This window comes from Nicotiana tomentosiformis, chromosome 2, assembly GCF_000390325.3.
Source record: "Nicotiana tomentosiformis chromosome 2, ASM39032v3, whole genome shotgun sequence".
NCBI lineage: Eukaryota > Viridiplantae > Streptophyta > Magnoliopsida > Solanales > Solanaceae > Nicotiana > Nicotiana tomentosiformis.
The window spans coordinates 147389110-147412448 of record NC_090813.1 but is presented as its reverse complement, the minus strand read 5'-3'; the positions used below and the strand labels follow the sequence as shown (position 1 = coordinate 147412448).

Sequence of the window (23339 nt, the reverse complement as noted above, 5' to 3'; positions counted from 1 at the left end):
CCACTTTTGTTTAAACACTGTATTTATATTAGAAAATTTATTTTTATTTTTATATATATATATATATATATATATATATATATATATATATATATATATATATATAAATATAAATATTTAATTACGAACCTAGTAACTAAGACGAGTTATGGTTCCATAACAATTTCAGAACCCATAAACTTAAAAACTTTGGCTCTTCCTCTGCCCACTATATTCAAAAGCTGACATAGTTGTTATGTTAAGGAGCAATGTTGGAACAATGAACAAATATTTTCTAACTTCTCTCCACATAAGTAGCATCTAAAGCATAGTCGGCATCCTCTCTTTTGGAGATTTGCTAGAGTTAAACATGCTTTCTTGGCTATCAACTAAGAAAAGTAAGTTAGTTCTTGTGGAACATTAAGAAATATCAAGGACATGAGTTTGTCTATTGCCCACCAATAGTAAGTGTAGTGACAGATGACTTGACTTTGAAACATCCTTACTATGTGTTTTTCCAGTGTAGTCTATCTTTATTGTTCTCTACTCCTTGAAATGTTCTAAATTCTTAAGGAAATCAACTACTCTGTCTATCTCCCAATCATTTTAAGTGTTTCCTAAAGTTTATGTTCCATCCATCTTGTCTTTTCTAAGCGTCCAAAGTAGCTTCTAGTTGTTGAACCAAATTGAAAATATCAAGAAACTGCTCTTCCAAAGGTCCATGACCATTTATCATTTTAACCGTTTCCCATCCTGAAACCACCGTTTATTAGTACAAAAGAAAGCCACGTAAGGTCTTTCCTCAATGTGCACGAAATGGAGAGAATAACCTATATTATCATTCCAAGAGGTAAGCAATATAAATATATGTACATCAGGTACTAACTAAGGAAAGAAATAAAAGAGATTCCAACAAATCTGCTATCTGTATACACTACTAAGAAAGAGTCTACATTCATTCTATAACAAGTGTCCAGATTCATTCTATAACACTCCCCCTCAAGCTGGAGCATATATGTGGATCATGCCCAGCTTGTTACAAAGGTAACCAACTCGAGTGCAATTAAATGCTTTAGTGAACAAATCAGCTAGTTGCTCTCCTGTCTTCACGTAGCTAGTGGAAATCAGGTTCTCATGAATCTTCTCACGAATGAAATGACAGCCCACTTCAATATGCTTGGTTCTTTCATGATACACTAGATTTGAGGCAATATGGAGCGCATCTTGATTATCACACTAGTGCTTTGATGGAGTAGGACGCTTCAATCCTATTTCAGTTAAAAGATGGTGTATCCACATTATCTCACATGTTGATTGTGCCATTGCTCTACTCAGATTCTACACTGGACCAAGATACAATGTTTTGTTTCTTATTTCTCTATAATATCAAGTTTTCACCTACAAATACACAATAACCAGTAGTAGATCTTCTATCAATCTTGGATCCATCCCAATCCGCATATGCAAAACAATCAATGTGAGAATGACCGTGATTGCTATTAATATGGCAAGTCCTGGAGCTCCTTTTAAGTAACATAGGATATGCTCCAAAACCTCCCTTATTTAATTGCGGGCGCGGACATGAACTAACTAACCATACTTACTGTAAAAGCAATATATATAGGAGTCACAGCGAGATAGTTTAATCTCCCAACTAACCTCCTGTATCTACCTGGATCATTAAATGGATCGCCATCATTTTTCATAAGATAGAAATTAGGAATCATTGGAGTACTGCAAGGTTGGCAACCAACTTACCAGTTTCTAGTAAGTCAAGATATACTTTCTCTGAGATAGAAAAATCCCCTTCTTGCATTTAGTTACTTCTACTCCCAAGAAATATTTTAGTTGTCCCAAGTCTTTCGTATGAAACTTAGTATGCAAGAAAGACTTGAGAGAATAGATTCCTGCATAATCACTTTCTGTAATAACAATGTCATCAACATATACAACCAGGAGAATAGATCCTGTTATTAATTGCTTGTAAATGACTGAATGATCACATTTTCTCTTTTTCAGCACAAATTCTTGAACTACCTCACTAAATTTTCTAAACCAAGCCCGGAGACTCTGCTTCAAGCCATATAAGGACTTCTTCAAATGACAAACTTATCATACTCCCCCTGAGCAACAAAACCAGGTGGTTTCTCCATATACACCTCTTCATGAAGATCACCATGAAGAGATGCATTTTTAATATCTAATTGATGCAAAGGCCAATTCTTAGAAGCTGCTAGAAAAATGAACAAACGGACAGAAGTAAGTTTAGAAACCGGAGAGAAGGTGTCTGAATAATCCACTCCATAAGTCTGAGCATACGCTTTGGCCACAAGTCTGGACTTAAGTCTCGCTACAGATACATCTAGATTAACTTTGACCGTGAAGATCCATTTGCATCCCACTCCTTTCTTTCCACTAGCTAAATTCACTAAATCCCAAGTATGATTTTCCTTTAAGGCATGTATATCCTCAAGCATGGCTTCAGATCATCCAGGATGATTCAGTGTCTCTTTCACCATTTTGGGTATAGAAATGGAGTCTAGAGACGCAATCAAAGATCTAGACGCAAGGGATAAATGATCGTAGGAAACAAAATTAGCAATAGAATATGTGGATTTGCAAGTACATGTACCATTTCATAAAGCAATGGGAAGGTCAAGGTCTTCTAGAGGATCAGGCGGAAGAGGATCAGATGACGAAGGAACTGGTGCATGACATGTACCATTTGTCTCTCGCCTTCGCAAGTAAACTTGAATAATTGGTGGTCTTGCTAACACAGTTGAACCAGGTGATAAAGGCACAATAGTTGATTGGTGCTCGATAGAAGAGCTAGGAGATGGAGGAACATCATCTGATTGTTCTGTCAAAGTACGGGCAACCTGATATACTAGCCACTCATCTTCCTCCCCCTAACTTGTAGAGACGGGAGGTGCATATAAAAATGGTATAGTCTCTAAAAATATTACATCAGTTGACACCAGATATTTGCCAAGTTCAACAGCATAACACTGATACCCCTTCTGAAGGCGAACATAACCAAGAAAAATACACTTCAATGCCTTGGGATCCAACTTGGTAACAAATGATCGAACATCTCAAACATAACATGTGCTTCCAAACACCTTAGGTTCTACGGAAAATAATGAGTTGGTTGAAAAAAGAACATTGTAAGGCATATTACCACTAAGCACAGAAGATGGCATGTGATTAATCAATAAGTAAGCCGTGGAGACTGTATCAGCCCAGAACTGTTTAGGAACCTTCATTTGGAACAAAAGTGCCCTAGTTGTCTCAAGTAGATGCCTATTCTTCCTCTCAGCAACTCCATTTTGAAAGGGTGTATCAACGCATGAAAACTGATGTAGTACACCATGTTGCCTCATGTAGGATCGAAATAACTCTGACATGTATTCTTTAGTGTTATCACTCCTTAGAAAATGCACCGAAGCATTGAATTGAGTTTTGACTTCAGCACAGAAGGCAGAAAAGTGAGTAAACACTTTAGAGAGACTTTTCATAAAGTAAATCCAAGTCATCCGAAAAAAAACATTTACGAAAATGACAAAATACGTATGCCTGGTTTTAGAAACAACAGGACATGGTCCCCAAACATCAGAATGAACTAACTCAAAAGCTAACTCAGGTCGTTTATTAACCCTTGGGCCTAACGATATGCGATGATGTTTTACAAATTGACATGACTCACAATCCAATGAAGAAATATTCTGAAACTAAGGACAGAGCTTTGTCAAGTCCTATCCCCGGGAAGCGCGACCGACGCTCAACCGAGTGAACCCGGCCGAGCAAGCCTGTTAGATAATTTCTACCCAATTAACCCATGATCAAGAAAAGGCGTGGTTTCATTAATTATACAGTAGGAATCTCATTCTTACAATCCTAAATCATTTCATTAGTCATTGCGCCTTTAAGTCTCAAAATACATATTTCTTATAGTTCAAGTGGAATAAGTGATCAAACACAACATAACTTGTTTAACATTCCCAACACCCATATACAACCCACATAGTGTCTACGGAGCCTCTAAAGATACAAAAGAGAGTAAAGATGGTGCCGGCAACAAGGCCCCGGATATACCTCAAATATGACCATGATATATATAAAGGGTACAATATATGACCCCGGAATGAAATGGGGCTCACCGAGTCCGCTGAGAAGAGGATGCAACACTATCTAAGATCCGCACTGTCTGCTATGTGACCACCTGCATCCATTTAAAGATGCAGCGCCCCCGGCAAAAGGGACGTTAGTACCGTCGAATAGCACTAGTATGTACAGCTAAACACCAACTCAATAGAATGAATAATAATACAAGAGGGACAATCAAGAATTCAATAAGGGCTTCAAATAATAGTAAAAAAACAAGTGAAGGATCATATACATTTTCAAGACAATTTCTATATTACTAGGTTGGGTGACCTTATCTATCGATATTCTACAATTTCCAATACCTCCGTATTCTTACACGGAGTCTGATCTCAGCCCGATCGGCTAGGCCATCCCCTTTGAGACATTACCACAATTTCATTATAATATTCGGCACAATACCACCATGTGTGCGGCATGGCGTCCGATCACAGCCCGATTGGCTAGGCCATCTCATTTGAGACATTACCACAATTTCATTCACAATACCACCGTGTTCTTACACGGAGTCCGATCTCGGCCCGATCGGCTAGGCCTTCTCATTTGAGACATTACCTTCTTCAGTAAATCATCTCACATCGAACTTCGTTCATATACTTTCAATTCATTGGCACTGGTGATTACGATTACAAAGTCATTCTTGGCACTTGGCCGTATTTCATAGTTCCAGTTCCCTTTTCCACCTTCAAATATCATTATCATTATCGTCATCAATAGGGCTTCCCATTCAAGACATTCATTCACATATGAGCAATTTGGGAAATCACAGGCACATAGGGGCCTTTCATACAATTTGGCAAAACAACCTTTATTTCAATCTTGACATGAAGTCTTAACATTCCTAACACATATTCCACATTTTAAACATATTCTCAAATGGCAAGATGACATGATGAAGCATTTAGCATAAACATTGAACAAACATCCTTCAACACAACCACATTAGGAAAAGCCAATTCAATAATGATCAAGGACTTACTCCAATTACATGAACACCGTGGGATTCGATTCTAAGAAGAAGTGGGGGTTTAGCCAACATACCTCAATTGAGCCTCTTAAAACTCTAAGATGTTCCGGACTATTAGCAAATTCAATCTATTTTCGCAATAACAAAATTGAACCAAAATTAGGAAGATGAACATGGTTTTGGCTCATTTGAGCATACTATTAAACACTAGGTGTGCATCAATGTTGTAAGGCTCTTTTTGTGGAAGATTCCATCATTTCCCAACCCACTCTGTACCATTATTAGCTCACAATCTTCCCACATACTATAAGGATACATGCATGCAAGGTAAGCACTCCCATCCCCATGAATTACCTTATAATGGCCCATTCTAGTTACATTTTGAAATTAAGAGTTTGGGTGATAGAATTTTACCTCTTAGGAAGAAGACCTAGGTGCCTCTCTTGATAATCTACAAGATTTAAGTGAGAACTGTAGAACAATTTGATGAAGATCACTTCTCCCTCTAGGACCCTCTCTCTCACTCTAAAAATATCTGAAAATATGATAAAAATGGTCCTTGGTTTGTGTTTTAACGAGATAGAGTCGGGTTTAAAAAACCCAAAAATAGAGCTCCAGAACAAGGTTTGCGATTGCATAATTAATATGCGGACCGCATATCGGTCGCATAATTGCTGACCAAAACGACCAAAAATCTGTCTGTGTCTGCGGTCACTATGAGGTTCGCATAATTGTTTTGTGGTCGCATAATGCACCGCAGAACAGTTATGCGGTCGCATAGGCGACCACATAATTGCTTCCAGACTGACCCTCTCCTGCCTCACTTCTGTGGCCATTATGCGGCCCGCAGAGTAATTCTGTGGTCGCATAATGGACCAAGAAATGCACTTTTCTGCCAAAACTTTCCTTTACATTCCGGTGCATTGTTCAACCCAAAAAGTCCGAGAATTTCTACAATCTACAAACACGTGAGCCTTGTCTGGCACCATGAAAACATTATTTTTCCTTTGTAAAATTTTACGGGGCCTTACATTCTCCCCCACTTAGGATCATTCGTCCCCGAATGAGGGTCAAAATCTGTTATTAGCATCTTATGCAACTCAGGTTTTCATACCACACACCAGCAACCCCAAATTTGACTAACTCCCTAAATTTCCAAAAGTTTCGCCAGAGTTCCCTTTGTAACTAGGCCTATCCACCTGTCACACATCCTAACATCATATACATAATCCAACGATGTAACATAATACAAAACAACACCAACTGTGGCCTCACAAGTAATTATATTACCAGAACCGAACACCCTTAACATCAAATTTACAAATCATACATAATTCATAGAAAGTAAGTCTTATAATATTTTCTAGATCACAACTTTATAAATACATTGTCATTCAAACAAATAAGGATACATTTTCTTCATTTCTTCCCCGGCCACCCAAGTAGCCTCTTTAACCCGCTGGTTCTGCCATAACACTTTCACGGAGGCAATTTCTTTATTCCTCAACTTTCGGACTTGCCTATCAAGAATGGCAACTGGAATCTCTTCATATGACAATTCTTCATTAACCTCAATGGTCTCAACCGGCACAATAGCTGACGGATCTCCAACTACCTTCTTCAACATGGAGACATGGAATATTGGGTGCACTAATGCCATCTCGGGTGGTAGCTCAAGCTTATATGCCACCTGACTGATCCTCTGGATGATTTCTTATGGTCCGACATACCTCGGTCTCAATTTCCCCTTTTTTCCAAACCGCATAATACCCTTCAGGGGGGAAACCTTCAAGAATACCCAATCATCTTCTTTGAACTCTAAGTCTCTACGACGAACATCTGAGTATGATTTTTGACGACTCTGAGCAGTTTTCAACCACTCCTTTATGATTTTAACTTTTTCCATAGCCTGATGCACAAGGTCTGGCCCTATCAACTCTGCTTCCCCAATCTTGAACCACCCAATAGGAGATCTACATCTCCTACCATATAATGCCTCAAATGGTGCCATCTGAATATTTGCATGAAAGCTATTGTTATAAGCAAACTCTATGGGTGGCAAATGATCATCCCAGCTACCCTTGAAATCAAGAACACAAGCACACAACATGTCGTCAAGCGTCTGAATAGTCCGCTCTGCTTTCCCGTCGGTCTGTGGATGGAAAGCTATACTAAGATTCACCTGAGTACCCAAACCTTGCTAAAATCCTTCCAAATATTGGCCGTGAACTGAGCCCCTCGAGCAAAAGTGATAGAAACTGGAGTGCCATGTAGCCTGACTATTTCTTTGATATACAACTAAGCATACTGCTCCGCTGTATCGGTAGACTTAACCGGCAAGAAGTGTGCTGATTTCGTGAGTCGATCCACAATCACCAAAATTGAGTCAAACTTGCGCGGAGTGCGCGGTAATCCTACCACAAAGTCCATATTAATCATTTCCCACTTCCACATTGGAATTTCTATGTTCTGTGCCAACCCACCAGGTCGTTGATGTTCGACCTTCACTTGTTGACAGTTCGGACACCTTGGCACAAAGTCCGCCATATTCCTTTTCATGTCATTCCACCAATAGACTTCCTTGAGGTCGTGATACATCTTCGTAGAACCTGGATGCACAGAATACCTAGAAGCGTGAGCCTCGATCATGATTCTTACTCGGAGACCATCTACATTCGGAACACATAGTCGCCCTTGGTACCTTAATGTACCATCATCCATGCCAAGATTAATAACCGTAGTCTTATGTTTTTGAATCCCCTCCCTCAATAGCGCCAAAAATAGATCATTGTATTGCTTCTCCTTGACTTACACAACAAGTGATGATTCAGCCCTATTTTGCACAATTACACCTCCTTCACCAGAGTCCGTAAAGCCAACCCCCAAACTAGCCAATCGATGGACTTCCTTGGCCAATGGCCTTTGATATACCTCCAAGTGTGCTAAACTACCCATAGATTTCCGACTAAGAGCATCTGCCACAACATTGGCTTTCCCCGGGTGATATAGAATATCGATGTCGTAATCCTTGAGTAACTCAAGCCATCTTCTTTGCCTCAGATTCAACTCTTTTTTTTTGAAACTATATTGAAGACTCTTGTAGTCTGTAAATACATCCACATGGACCCCATACAAATAGTGTCGCCAAATTTTCAATGAATAAACCACTGCCGCTAGTTCTAAGTCATGTGTTGGATAATTCTTTTCATGATTTTTGAGTTGCCTAGAAGCATAGGCTATAACCTTGCCGTGTTGCATTAATACACACCCAAGTCCAATTCTTACCACAAACCCTTCTATACCCTCTGGCAGGGTCAGCACCGACGTCGTAGTCAATTTCGATTTCAACACCTGGAAGATCCTTTCACAAGCATCAGACCATTGGAACTTAACTTCTTTTTGAGTCAATTTAGTCAACGGGGAGGCAAGAGTAGAGAACCCCTCCACATACTTCCTGTAATACTCTGCTAAGCCTAAGAAACTGAGAATCTCGGTGGGCGTTGTAGGTCTAGGCCAATTCTTTACTGCTGAAATCTTTTGAGGATCAACCTTGATTCTTTCTCTAGAGACAACATGACCCAAGAATGTGACAGATTCGATCCAAAATTCACACTTTGAAAACTTCGCATACAATTGGTGCTGATGAAGAGTCTACAACACTGCCTTGAGATGATCGGCGTGGTCCTCCCGACCTCGTGAATACACAAGAATGTCACCAATGAACACTACCACAAAGAAGTTGAGGAAAGGCTTGAAAACTCGATTCATAAGATCCATGAAAGCTACAGGGGCATTTGTTAGCACAAAAGACATTACCAGAAATCCAAAGTGCCCATACCGAGTTCTGAAAGTTGTTTTCGGAATATCCTGCTCCCTGATCTTCAATTGGTGATACCCAGATCGTAAATCAATTTTGGAGAAGTATCTAGCACCCTGTAACTAATCAAACAAATCACCTATTCTTGGTAGTGGGTATTTTTTTTTGATTGTGACTTTATTGAGCTGCCAGTAGTCAATACACATCCTCAGTGATCCATCTTTCTTCCTCACAAAAAGAACCGGTACGCCCCATGGCGACACACTCGGTCGGATAAAACCCTTTTCTAACAAATCCTTCAACTGCTCCTTTAGTTCCTTCAATTCTGCTGGTGCCATTTTGTAGGGCGGGATAGATATAGGCTGCGCTCCTGGCATCACATCAATCCCAAAATCAATCTCCCTGTCTGGCGAAACCCCAAGGAGCTCATTAAGAAAGACCTCCGGAAATTCATTCACAACAGGCACTAACTCGAGTGTAGGTGCCTCAGCATCGGTGTCCGTAACCTGGACCAAGTGATAGATACACCCCTTGTTAATTATCTTCGTGGCCTTAAAGTAAGAAATAAACCTACCATTCGGCACCACATTATCCCCCTTCCACTCAATAACTGGCTCACTTGGAAATTCAAACCTCAAAGTTCTAGTTCGGCAGTCGAGCTTAGCAAAACATGAATAAAGCCAATCCATTCCCATAAATACATCAAAATCAACCATCCCCAATTCAATGAGATCGGCCACGGTGTCCCGACCACACACCGTGACAACACAACCCCTATACATTCATGCGGCCTCAATAGACTCACCAACTGGAGTAGATACAGAGAACGACTCATGAAGTTGTTCCGGTTCTATCCTAAATTCCATAGCAACATAAGGGTTAACATATGACAAGGTGGAACCAGGATTAATAAGAGCATATACATCATGAGTTTGGATAGTTAATATACCTGTGACAACATTTGTAGAAGCCTCTGTATTCCGGCGATCGCTCATAGCATAGAAACGGATGGGTCCTCCTGAACTCTGCACACCACCCCTATCTGCACCACGCCCTGCTGGTGCCGGAGGGCCTCGAGCTAGAAGGGGGTGCTAAAGATGTAGCAGCTGCAGAACTTGATGGTTGTGATGTGCCTCTGCCCGCACCCTGGCGGGATGAACGACACTCACTTTGAATATGACCCCTCAATCCGCACCCGTAACATATAGGTAAGTCCATGTAGCAAATCCCCGAGTGCATCTTCCCACACCTGGGACATAGGGGCCTCCGCTGCTGCGGGAACCTCCCTCCTGATCGGCCCTGATGGTGGGGTCCCCTGCTGCCTTGATTGGGCCTGAAGCGACTCCCCTGCTGCTGACTGTGCCCTGCTGGCGGTGCACTAGCTGAAGATTGAGCATGAGACTGGGTTGGCCCTGATAACCCTCCCCTGAAAGCTGATCTTCCCCAACCATATGACTCCCCAAAGTTGCCCGTTGACCGGGCTTTGCTCGTATCCTCTCGCTCCCTTCTGTTCTTCAATTTGCGGTCCTCTGTAGCTTGAGCAAACGCTACCATTTTTCCATAGTTCATATTCGAATTCAAGGTAGCTGTAGAGGCCTCATTGATAACCAAGGGGCTAAGGCCCTGCACAAACCGATGAACTTTAGCCTCCATAGTAGGCAACATGAGAATGGCATATTTTGACAGGCGCGCGAACTCCATGTGATATTCCCACACACTCCTACTCCCTTGCTCAAGATTCTCAAACTCTATAGCACGGGCTGCCCTAGTCTCGGCAGGCAAGAAATGGTCCATAAAGGCATCCACACACTCACTCCATCTCGCTGTAGGGCTTTCCTCTTCCCGAGAGTCCTCCCACAACTCAAACCACGAATATGCCACCCCTTTCAGGCGGCAGATGGCCAACTCCACTCCCTCCATCTCAGTAGTGCGCATAACCCAGAGAGTCTTATGCATCTCATCAATGAAGTCCTGTGGATCCTCCTCGGGATTAGCACCCGTGAACATTGGAGGATCCAACTGCAGAAACCTGTTCACCCTGGAACCACTAGAATCCCCTTGCTGGCTAGAGGATGTATGTACAACATTCGACCTTTGGGCTTGAGAAGCCACTATCTGAGTTAGCATCTGAATAGCTCCCCTAAGATCCCCATCAGAAATACCAGAGCCGGAAGCCGGGGCTGGAGGTGGAATCGGAATATCAGGTAAAGGATATTCTCACCGTGTAGTGGAATCAGGTAGTGTAGCAGTCGGGGGATTATCCTCACCGTGTTCACCCGTATCATCAAGTAAAGGGTCAACTGCCACTCCTAGGGCGACATTGGCTCCTGGGCTAGTTCTTGCTCTCTTCTTAGGTGCCATATACTGAAAGTTAAAGGAATGCACGAGTTAGAGGAGGAACAGTTGCACGATTAGTTCATCACACGATCCAGAATATCAAAGAAGGCTATTGTTCCTAAATGTCCAAGTAGCCTCCAACTTATAGATGTGGTCGACAACACACCGATAAGAAGGACTCTACTAGACACGGCTCCGAGACATCCTAGGACACTTTAAAACCTTAGGTTATGACACCAAGTTTGTCACGCCCCATCCTCGGGAAGCGCGACCGACGCTCAACCGAGTGAACTCGGCCGAGCAAGCATGTTAGATACTTTCTACCCAATTAACCCATGATCAAGAAAAGGCGTGGTTTCATTAATTATACAGTAGGAATCTCATTCATACAATCCTAAATCATTCCATTAGTCATTGCACCTTTAAGTGTCCAAATACATATTTCTTATAGTTCAAGTGGAACAAGTGATCAAACCAACACCCATATATAACCTACATAGTATCTACGGAGCCTCTAAAGATACAAAAGAGAGTAAAGATGGTGCCGGCAACAAGGCCCTGGTTATACCTCAAAAATGACCATGATATAAACAAAAGGTACAATACATGACCCTGGAATGAAATGGGGCTCACCGAGTCCGCTGAGAAGAGGATGTAGCACTATCTAAGATCCGCACTGTCTATTATGTGACCACCTGCATCCATTTAAAGATGCAGCGCCCCCGGCAAAAGGGACGTTAGTACCGTCGAATAGAACTAGTATGTATAGCTAAACACCAACTCAATAGAATGAATAATAATACAAGAGGGACAATCAAGAATTCAATAAGGGCTTCAAATAATAGTAAAACAACAAGTTAAGGATCATATACATTTTCAAGACAATTTCTATATTACTAGGTTGGGTGACCTTTAGTACTAATATTCCACAATTCCCAATACCTCTGTATTCTTACACGGAGTCTGATCTCGGCCCGATCGGCTAGGCCATCTCATTTGAGACATTACCACAATTTCATTATAATTTCCGGTACAGTACCACCATGTGTGCGGCATGGCGTCTGATCACGGCCCGATCGGCTAGGCCATCTTATTTGAGACATTACCATAATTTCATTCACAATACCACCATGTTCTTACACGGAATCCGATCTCGGCCCGATCGGCTAGGCCATCTCATTTGAGATATTATCTTCTTCAGTCAATCATCTCACATCGAACTTCTTTCATATACTTTCAATTTATTGGCACTAGTGATTACGATTACAAAGTCATTCTTGGCACTTGGCTGTATTTCATAGTTCCAGTTCTCTTTTCCACCTTCAAATTTCATTATCATTATCGTCATCAATAGGGCTTCCCATTCAAGACATTAATTCACATATGAGCAATTTGGGAAATCTCAGGCACATAGGGGCCTTTCATACAATTTGGCAAAACAACCTTTATTTCAATCTTGACATGAAGTCTTAACATTTCTAATACATATTCCACATTTTGAACATATTCTCAAATGGCAAGATGACATGATGAAGCATTTAACATAAACATTGAACAAACATCCTTCAACACAACCACATTAGGAAAAGCCAATTCAATAATGATCAAGGACTTACTCCAATTACATGAACACCGTGGGATTAGATTCTAAGAAGAAGGGGGGGTTTAGCCAATATACCTCAATTGAGCCTCTTAAAACTCTAAGATGTTCCGGACTATTAGCAAATTCAATCTATTTTAGCAATATAATAAAATTGAACCAAAATTAGGAAGATGAACATAGTTTTGGCTCATTTGAGCATACCATCAAACACTAGGTGTGCATCAATGTTTTAAGGCTCTTTTTGTGGAAGATTCAATCATTTCTCAACCGACTCTCTACCATTAGTAGCTCACAATCTTCCCACATACTACAAGGATACATGCATGCAAGGTAAGAACTCCAATCCCCATGAATTACCTTATTAATGGCCCATTCTAGTTACATTTTGAAATTAAGAGATTGGGTAATAGAATCTTACCTATTAGGAAGAAGACCTAGGTGCCTCTCTTGATAATCTACAAGTTTTAAGTGAGAATTCAAGAACAATTTGATGAAGATCACTTCTCCCTCTAGGACCCTCTCTCTTACTTTAAAAATATCAGAAAATATGCTCAAAATGGTCCATGGGGTGTGTTTTAACGAGATAAGGTCGGGTTTAAAAAATCTTAAAATGGAGTTCCGGAACAAGGTCTGCGATTGCATAATCAGTATGCGGACCGCATATCGGTCGCATAATTGCTGACCAAAATGACCAAATATCTGTCCGTATCTGCGGTCACTATGCGGTTCGCATAATTATTTTGCAGTCGCATAATGCACCGCAGAATAGTTATGTGGTCACATAGTCGACCGCATAATTGCTTCCAGGCTGACCCTCTCCTGCCTCATTTCTGCAGCCATTATGCGGCCCGCAGAGTGATTCTGCGATCGCATAATGGACTGCAGAAATACACTTTTCTGCCAAAAAGTTTTCTTTACCATCCGGTATATTGTTCAACCCAAAAAGTCTGAGCCGCGGTGCGCAAGCTCGACGTGAAGAATTTCTACAATCTACAAATATACGTGATCCTACTCCGGCACTATGAAACATTATTTTTCCTTTGTAAAATTTTATGGGGCCTTACAAGCTTATTCAATAAAGATAGAGAGGGATACCCCAATCGACAATGTGCTTCAAAAGGAGACACGATACTAGAGCATGTAATAGACTGTGGCTCCCATTCATCAAGGATATATATATCACGAGATACATGTCCTTTATCAGTAATCTATTTCGTCATAAGATCTAGAAACAAAAAATAATTGGGAAAAGAATGCTACACAACAATTAAGGTCTCTGATGAATTTACTAACAGAAATCAAATTAAAGGCCAAGTTTGGTTGACTTAATACAGATGACAGGGTAATAGAGGAAGTTGGTTTAACAGTCCAGATCCAACACTGCTACAAGTTGTTCCATCAGCTACAGTAACTGAAGAGGGTACTTTGTTTGATCGAAAGTTAGAAACAATATTTGATTTACCTGTCATATGATTTGTGGCACCTGAATCAATCACCCATTTATATGAATAGGAGATAAGACATGTCTTATCTGACCCAACAAAAGTAGTAACTGAAGAAGATTCCTTCATTGATTTAAGATATTGAAGGAACTCAAGAAACTCATCCGTAACCAAGATTGTTGGACTGGGAATTGTAGAATTATTTCCTCCTTGCGTACTGTTTATAGTCATTCTGTATTTTCAACTAACAAAACTCACGAAATATATTCAAGGAGAGATTAAATAAGTTCTAAGCAGATAGTCAATAAAGATATACTCCACCAGAAATATGACCAAAATCAAAGAACCAATGATGCACCAACAAATCACATAAACCAGTAATATACTCCACCAGAAAATACAACCAAGAATAATTAAGTTTATTCCACCACTAAAAGAACTCAAAAATACCATATTATCTTCAGACTTCAAATAGGTAGGTAGCTACGAAGGACCAAACCCAAGATAGAAGAAACAAAGTTTAGCTGGAAATCAGTAACCTGGGACTTTCCGACGAGACTGTTAATGAGCAGCACTTCCTGGGAACAAGAAAACCTTCTAAAATCGTGTTTAGTTCGAGTATAAACCACCAGAGACAGGCCAAAAAAATAATGACGTGACCTAGGAACATGAACTAAGTCTCCAATCGATCTTTTACATGCCCTCAAGCGCCGTCGGAGCAGACTATATCATAATTCCTCTACCGGTGCATGGACTTCACAAACAATGAATCTGGCCACCAGATTCTGGAAACATGTATATCAAAAGGATTGGTGGTGAGAGTTACTTCGCCAGACCAAAGGACTGACCTAAAACCAGTTAAGTTCTAGTGAGATCATTTATTTCTCTCCCGAATTTCAGACCCAACACCAGCTCTGATACCATGTGCACAAAATGGAGAGAATAATTTATATTATCAGGTGCTAACTAAGGAAAGAAATAAAAGACATTCCTAAAAATCTGCTATTTATGTACACTACTAAGAAAGAGTTTACATTCAGTCTATAACAAGTGTCTAGATTCATTCTATAACACTCAGTTCACACGTAGTCCAAAAGCTACCACAAACACAATCACATAATCAGAATCAACCTTAAATGTATTAGTTGTTCTACACTAGAATCACATAAGACTAGTTTATCATCACCATATAAAAGATATGAAATTATTTCCAAAAAGGTTATTTTGCGGGGATAAATTGAGGAGAATTGTCAATCCCATCTATTGTCACGACCATTCTGAAAACCCCCTGCATTTAAATTTGCCCCTATTAATTGTGGTGGTTTATAAAGAACCGCCCCAATCAAATTACAACAGTAATACTGCTTACCTCCGTAATTTTTTCTGACAAAATGATTGTATTTAATTTTGGCGCAAGAACGAAAGACCCCATTACGGTAACAATGATCATTATGATGAGATTGAAAGCAGTCACAAAGATAGGTTATATTTTCTCCATTGCGCATAGTATGCGATACTCAATGATACGATCCCCTGAAGTTATAAATTACATATATATTGATTTACATTTATCTAATCAAAAAATAAAAATAAAAGATATATAACTGATAGTGAAAGCTCTAAGTCACCAGCCCAAAAGAATGCCTAACCCACCTATGGTGGACACCCTATCCAAAATACCGCCCAAATCACCGGATGAAACAAATACTCTGATAGATAAAATTACTCTTACATTTTCCTACCGCAAAATGCTAATACAGAAAACACCCACTACAACCAACACCTATTACACTTTGGAGAATAATGCGAAATCCTCAATGCATCCCAAAGTTCTTCAAGATGACATCTCGCTCTTAGCCGAAGAAGAGGAAATATTGTGCCAGCCATGGCGTTTCTCCATAATCATAAAAGTTTTAGGCATGTGTATCAATTCCTTCTGAATGAGCTATGAAGAGCTTCTGAAAAAATTAATTTTGATTGATTTAGGTTGGGATATCTATACCATTAAGTTCCGCTTCGAAGAAAAAATGATAAAAGCTTTGTACCCGGGGCTATAGTCTATCTCAAGCAACTTTCTATCAGTAAGAAAGTGGAGCTGAGTTTTATTTTAGAGGAAGCAATAATATCTTACACAACTATATGGGTTAGAATTCCTCAATTACCTACTGAATTTTATGATACTTCAATCCCAAAGAAGGTGGGTAGAAAGTTAGGAAAACTCCTAGGAATAGATATGTTCATGTCCTCTACTCTCAGGGGTAGATATGCAAGAATTTGTATTCACATTCCACTGTATATCCTTGTCCGAACTTCAGTAGTTACTGGAAAACACAACCAAACAATCATGTATGTGAGAGAGGGTGTTTTATGTAAAGGATGTGGAAGGATTATGCATGTCTTCAATAACTACACATACACCACCACTAAACCGGTGGGGGAAGTAGCAAGCACATCGTTGCAACATCACAATGGATTTGACCTGGGAGAATGAAAAACAGTCCCATTTACAAGAAGGCAAAAAAATTCTCACATATTAAAAATTAGAAAGCTCTTACAAAAGCTATTGTTTTTGATGCTCAACACCCAACTCAGATAAAATAATACAATACCAATACAAGTAAGTTTCTTTAAAAAATTTGAATACTCATATTAATGACAAGCCCAATTTTCTCTTCTAACTATGAAGATCTTAAAGTCAACTTTGGACATTTCTACTGTTACGGGCTGGAATGATGGTAGGCATGTAAAAAATAAAAGCAACCCAAAATTAGGGTGTGCAGACAAGCCCAGTCTAAAAAGAAAAATACGGACCAGAATTTTAGATAAAAGGACGGACCTTTCAGGCCCTTCTAAAACTGGACCCCTTCAAGAGCTCATGCCCCAATATTCCAAAGCCAAAAATCTTCTTTCAGCACCCATATATGGTGCTCTAACACAGAGCGGTCTAGTTTTAAAAAAGGAATTAGGGCCCAGTCTCAAGTCTACACCTATATGAGTACTTGTCTTTAACAAGGCCTATTTGGCTCCTATTCATTTCTCTCTTGAATACTTCGACACTTGAAACTCACTAATATCCATGGTAAATCGAGTATCTGACCTAAATAATTATTCCCTCACCACTGAAGTGATACACACAATCACTATATAGGATATCACAATTAGTGCACAATCTCTCATAGCGCACTATGACTCTAATTCGTCACCAAATAGAATCCCTAATCCTTCTTCTAAAATGGTCATACCCTTAATATCAACGCGAGCATTATATCTCACCCACCTTGCATCGTGATGTCTGCCAATCATCTTCCTACCCCCTCATCAACTATGCCGGTGACAATAGTCACGACTCCTCCCCTATCGAAGCATGTACCAAGCTCATGGCTAGAGCTAGCATTGCAGGGATAGACCATGGACTACTCTTTCACCACGAGGGTACAAGGCAATTAAAATTCAAATCTAGCACCCGGATCACTTAGCTTGGGTGACTATGGAGGCCATGAACCTAGTCCGTCAAACATCGGCCTCCAAGCCGAGAACATGGAAGGGTATTTCACCCTCAACTCCCAAACTATCTATACTCTGATGAGCCGAGCTTTTCCAAATATCCTTTTTTCGAGATACGAGCATGTATATTCCCCTACAACTCTTTTTTTTGGTGATAGAACCACCTGTTTCGGTTCAACTATGCCCAGACCAGCAGATCTGGCCTTCAATTAACCAGTCACCCCTAGATGACCTAGAAATATGGGTAAGTCATGCTCTGGACATCCTAAAACGCCCCGACGCAATGACAATTCAAGTACTAGAAGATTCTAGCATAACAAGGATAGAGTCTCTAACAGTAGACATTCTCAAGATGGTCGAATTCAAAGAGCATTACAACGAAGCATTTATTGTACTTTGCCCGAATGATCTCGCCAGATTCTTAATGGCGCTCCAGCTCCAACAGGGGCTGAACTACCCAACCACTTCAATGACTCTGATCGTTTTTAGTAAAAGAGGGAAAAGACCAAGTGATTACGAACAAAGCCTTCCTTAGGGAAGGGAAAAGGTTTCTTTATAGTCAGCCCCTCCAACTACAAAATGATGGTTAGCTACATCATATGGAATGTGATGGGAGCTCAATGCTCCCACCCATCTAGTCTCCTGGAGACAAGCTATATTGATCTTTCTCTTTTGGAGAATCTTCACTAACTCTATAAACTTACCCGTCAAAGTCCCTATATTTCAAGACCCAACTCTCAGCTTGGGGGGCCCCTTACCACCTTTACCCATTTACCCCCGCCCCCGAGGACCCTCGAGGACATGACTTTAGCCTATCATCATTCGTTACAGCCACTATAATCTAAGACACACTAAGCAAGCACTATCACAAAACCAGCAGTGAATTAAAAAGGGAATATAGTCCAAAGATAAAAAGCACAAAAAATAAAGGAAGACTAATGTACTAGAAATGACAGTAGCACCAAGATAAGCGAGACTAAATATGCTAAGCGATACGAAAATGCCTGGATGCAAATACAAGTGATAAAAAAAAGAGTAGCCACAAATAGAACAAAACGACTAATAACGAAAACACTAGAAACAAACTGTAACAAAGTTTATCCAAAAAAAAAAACAAGAACGATAGAACCTGGTTTTGTAGAGGGAGGAATGACAGTCGCTGGAGACAATGGACCTCGCCGGAGATATGACCGGAGTTGCTGGATCATGTCGGAAGTGGTGTGACATCGGGTGGGACAGATCCAGTTGAGGGGGAGACCACCAGTGATGCAAAATCTAGTTGAAAATCTGACTGTAGTGGTGATGACATGCCAGCGCGTGACTGGATCTTGTCGGAACTCAATCAGCCCTCTTAATTGTACGCTCGAAAACACGTACCCACATATACACAAAGAGAGAGAGAACGGGAGGGTGTGAGAGAGAAAGGCGGAAAGAGGATAAAGAAAGCGACGGCGCTGGCACTGGCGAGGTCGCCAGCGGTGGGAGAAGTGCACAAAGAAAAAGAATAGAGAGGAGAGGAGAGAGAGAGTTAGGGGGAGCGGAAAGAGATGAGAGAAAGGGGACCTACCTTGTGGTCTTTGAAAAATCACCTCTCTCCAAGTCTAGGGTTCAAAATATGAGAGAATGGTCAAAAATCCGGAAATAAGTACTTAAGTAGTCTGCCCAACAATACCCTTCGCAAACGCGGCTCAATCCTCATGTTCGCGAAGCACAAAATGTCACTGCACAAAATCCTTCTTCGCGGACACGATATCACTCTTGCAAACGTGAAACCCCTTACCTAGCCTTCATCATGAATGCGGCCCTGCCTTCGAATGTGAAGGCCAATCTCCCAACCTCAGCTCCTTCTTTGCGAACGTGACTGCCTCATCACGAACGAGAAGCACCACTACCACAAGCCTTCGCGAACGTGACTCACCCATTGAGAACGCGAAGAACAAATGACCCCCACCCCAAATCCTTCATTGCGAAAGTGAGAAACCCCTCGCGAATGCGATGAACACAAGACTCTAGCACATCAGCCAACTTCAAACATTCTCTGGGTGGTCCAAAACTTACCTTAGCCCTCTAGGACCCCATCCAATCATACCAAAAAGTCTATAAATACTATACGGATCTATCCAAAGCCTCCAAAGACATAGGAGATCATTACATTTAAGAATCAAAGATCAAACTACAAGTTCAAATTCTCTTAAGTTCAAGAACTTCTATTCTTCCAACCAAGCGTCTCATTTATGCCCACGCAGCTCAGATCTCAACCAAACTTCACATAAAAGTTCCATACAACAACACCAACCTATTCAATCTCGAAAGATTAATTAGAGTCTGATAATATCAAAGTCAACTATTGGTCAAACTTAAAAACTCTCAAATTCATTAAATTGATAACTTTCGACAAATAGAGTCAAAATATTTTGAGAACATCCAAAACCAAATAAGAACATACGCCAAAGTCCAAAAATTACCATACGAACCTATTGGGAACCATCAAATCCCATTCCGAGGTCATTTACTCAAAAATCAAACCTTGGTCAACTTACAACTTAAGCTTTTTAAAATAAAACTAAGTATTCAAATTCACTCTTAAACCTTCCCAAAATCAAATCAAACATCTCCACAAGTCATAAGACATCAAATACATATACGGGAAGCATCACGTAAGGAAACACAATTCTAATATACAAAATGACCGGTTGGCATTACACAAATCATGAAGATCACAATAATTACTCAGAGTATCTCGAAAATCATCAATTAAATAACTGAGATAGACCGCACCTCCTTCTTTATCACTAACAACAAAAATATCATTAAAATCCCCTATATAACACCATGGTAACCGAGAAATAGAAGGCAAATGAGTCAACATAGTCAAAGAGTCTCTCCTTCTATGACATTCAGGAAGGCCATAGAAATCCGTTAATCCCCACTCCTCCTCGATTATATGAGAAATAATAAGGTCTATAAAATTATTAGAATAATATTTTATGTGCATAAGATTATTATTATTTCCAAATACTGCCAAACCACCACTCCTACCAATTATATTTACAGCAAAAGAATAAACAAAACCAACTTCATTGCGAACTTCCTCAAGTTTTGCAACATCAAGAGTTTCAATCAAGAAAATTACATCTGGCTTATTCCCTCTAACTAGCTCCTTAAGAGTGCGAAATGCTCGCGAATTTTCCATACCAAGGCAATTCCAACTAAGGATATTCATGGTTGTCAGCGGGCCTTTTTTATTGGCTCTATTGTTGAAGAAACATGTAGAGTGAAAGATGGTACTCCCAAACTTGAACTTCAGAGTCAATCTTTAACTTCCAGCATAGAGTCTTCAATATTATTTCCATAATGCTTAGGCTCAATTGAAACAACAGTGTCAGACGCCACACCCTTTACTAGATCGGCACTTTGCCCTAACTTCATATTTTCCACGTAGGCCCTTTCTCTTGGAAAGATTTTTGCATATTTAAAGTTACTATCTGCATCATCTTTATCTAACCATGACACCGCCGCCTACACCCTCTGCTTTGGAGTTGCCCTCGGCCAAAGCCCCCAATTTTTAATAATCTTGTCATGTGGTAACATGAAATTAGTCTCGTAAATATTATCCTCGTGTCACAAATGACCACAAATAAAGCAAAAAAATGGTAGTCCTTCATAACGAAAATTAATATTAGCAATATTTTTGCCACACCTAGCAATATTCTTATAACATTTCAATGGCTCTCGGATACCAATATGTACCCTATATGAATAAAAATATTAGGCTTTTAAGTAACTTTTCGAGAATCACAACTAAAAAAGGACCCAATAAAATTTTCAATTTGTCAAACCACTACCTTAGACATGTAATCTGAAGGAAGATCATGCACTTGAACCCAGAACTCAGAGTGAAATAATTTCACTTGCTCCGGATCCTCTCCCTTTTCTAGACTGTAATAATAATAAATGATTATTGAAGGATCAAGGCGCTCCCTCAATAGCACGTTGAATATCAAACTCATGCTTGAAGAAAAACAGGCAACAATACCCTCCTAATACCTTTATTTTCACACGATGCCTAGGTCGCCAGATACTTGCTAGAGTATTTTTCATTGCTTGAACATTGATAGATCTGCCTGTTAGCAATTTACATACCAGACAAAGATCATAATTGGTTTCTTCTGTGACCTTTGGTTCTCCCAAATCTAACCCCTCTAGCTCCTCAACTGTATGAGAAATATCATCCATTTCAATATTCATCGCAAAACCAAACCAGTCATGAATAAAAATAAAAATAATTATAAAACAAAATAACTCACTAACCCACACTCACAAAGGACAGATACTGCCACAAAGAGCAGACAAGACTGAATACATACAATTTGATTAGTTTTAAAAAAAGAATTAGATGAGAATCATGGTGGCATAATGGTGGAACGGGGATGTTAGACGATGGAGGTAAGTGTTGGCTTCTAAGGTTTAGGTGGCGGCTTAAATCCCATCATTGAAACAATGTAAACTATTAAGACTATTATTATTATTATTATTATTATTATTATTACCTGACCCGATGAAGAAGGAAGAGAAAAAGATTTCAAAAAATCAGAAAAGGAAAGCCAATGCCCCTTTCTGTATAACCATGAAAGTTACTGTTGAAGATCCTAAACTATTCAAAATTATATAGTTGCATAATCATGTAGATATTGTTTTTCATCTATCTATATGTCAGGGTTTTAGTATGAAGACAATGTATGATTAAAGGAATAACAAGATATGACAAGAACTTTATTATCATAAACTGACATGGTAAAGATCAGAAAAATTTCACCATTGAATTAACAATTCCCTGATTTATTCAGAGTAGCAAGATACCTGATTCTTCCTAGGCAAATCATTTAATGAATATGTGGATAATTGAATTTTAGAAGAAACTTATACGACGTCAAGATACAGAGGACAACTGAATTTTCACAGATACTACATTCAATATGAGGGTTTTTTATGAACGAGAAATTTGACTGCGGCTAACCCTTAGGACCAACCGCATTCTTTGAAACTAGTGGATAATAGGCCCACCCCTCTAGCCTTATCCACTTAAATATCAGGCTTAGTTTGTATGGTGAGGGCTTGAACATGTGACCTAAGTGATAAGAAGTGGCGTACGCATTTTGACAAGCGGTGTCAACATTTGAAGAAGTGAACAAATAAATAAATCACTATAATAATAAGCGGTATTTTTTTAAAGGTCACCTTATCGGTGTGGGGTTAGGCTGGACCTCTACCTGTATATATAACAAAAGAAGAGTACATGAAAAAGGACGTAAACCTTACCTTCCAATGCCTGATGATAAGGATTACTACATACATACGTCTGAAGAGGTAATGTTGAGGAGTACAACTCCTTTACAATTTGTACTCTATGATAATGTACCAAAACATCTATGAACTGAATTACTACTATATCACAATTATCCATAATCAAAAGAAAAGAGTCTTCTTTGTGCTTTGATCCTAAAGCTTGGCCAACGATTAATTTCA

General features: G+C 39.8%; 1 long non-coding RNA gene across 2 annotated transcripts in view; it reads right to left on the bottom strand.

Moving 5' to 3' along the window:
- LOC117281706 (uncharacterized) overlaps nucleotides 1-23037 on the bottom strand; it is a 46770-nt gene extending 23733 nt beyond the window's left edge. The window contains exons 1-2 of one of the 2 annotated variants that reach the window (XR_011414305.1): nucleotides 22674-23037; nucleotides 21861-22027 (exon numbers count right to left, since the gene is read on the bottom strand). This is a non-coding gene — a long non-coding RNA (uncharacterized lncRNA). Of the gene's footprint in view, nucleotides 1-21860; nucleotides 22028-22124; nucleotides 22279-22673 lie in introns of those variants that run through there. The other variant, XR_011414306.1, reaches the window with a different exon arrangement.
- Nucleotides 23038-23339: the final 302 nt, after the last annotated feature.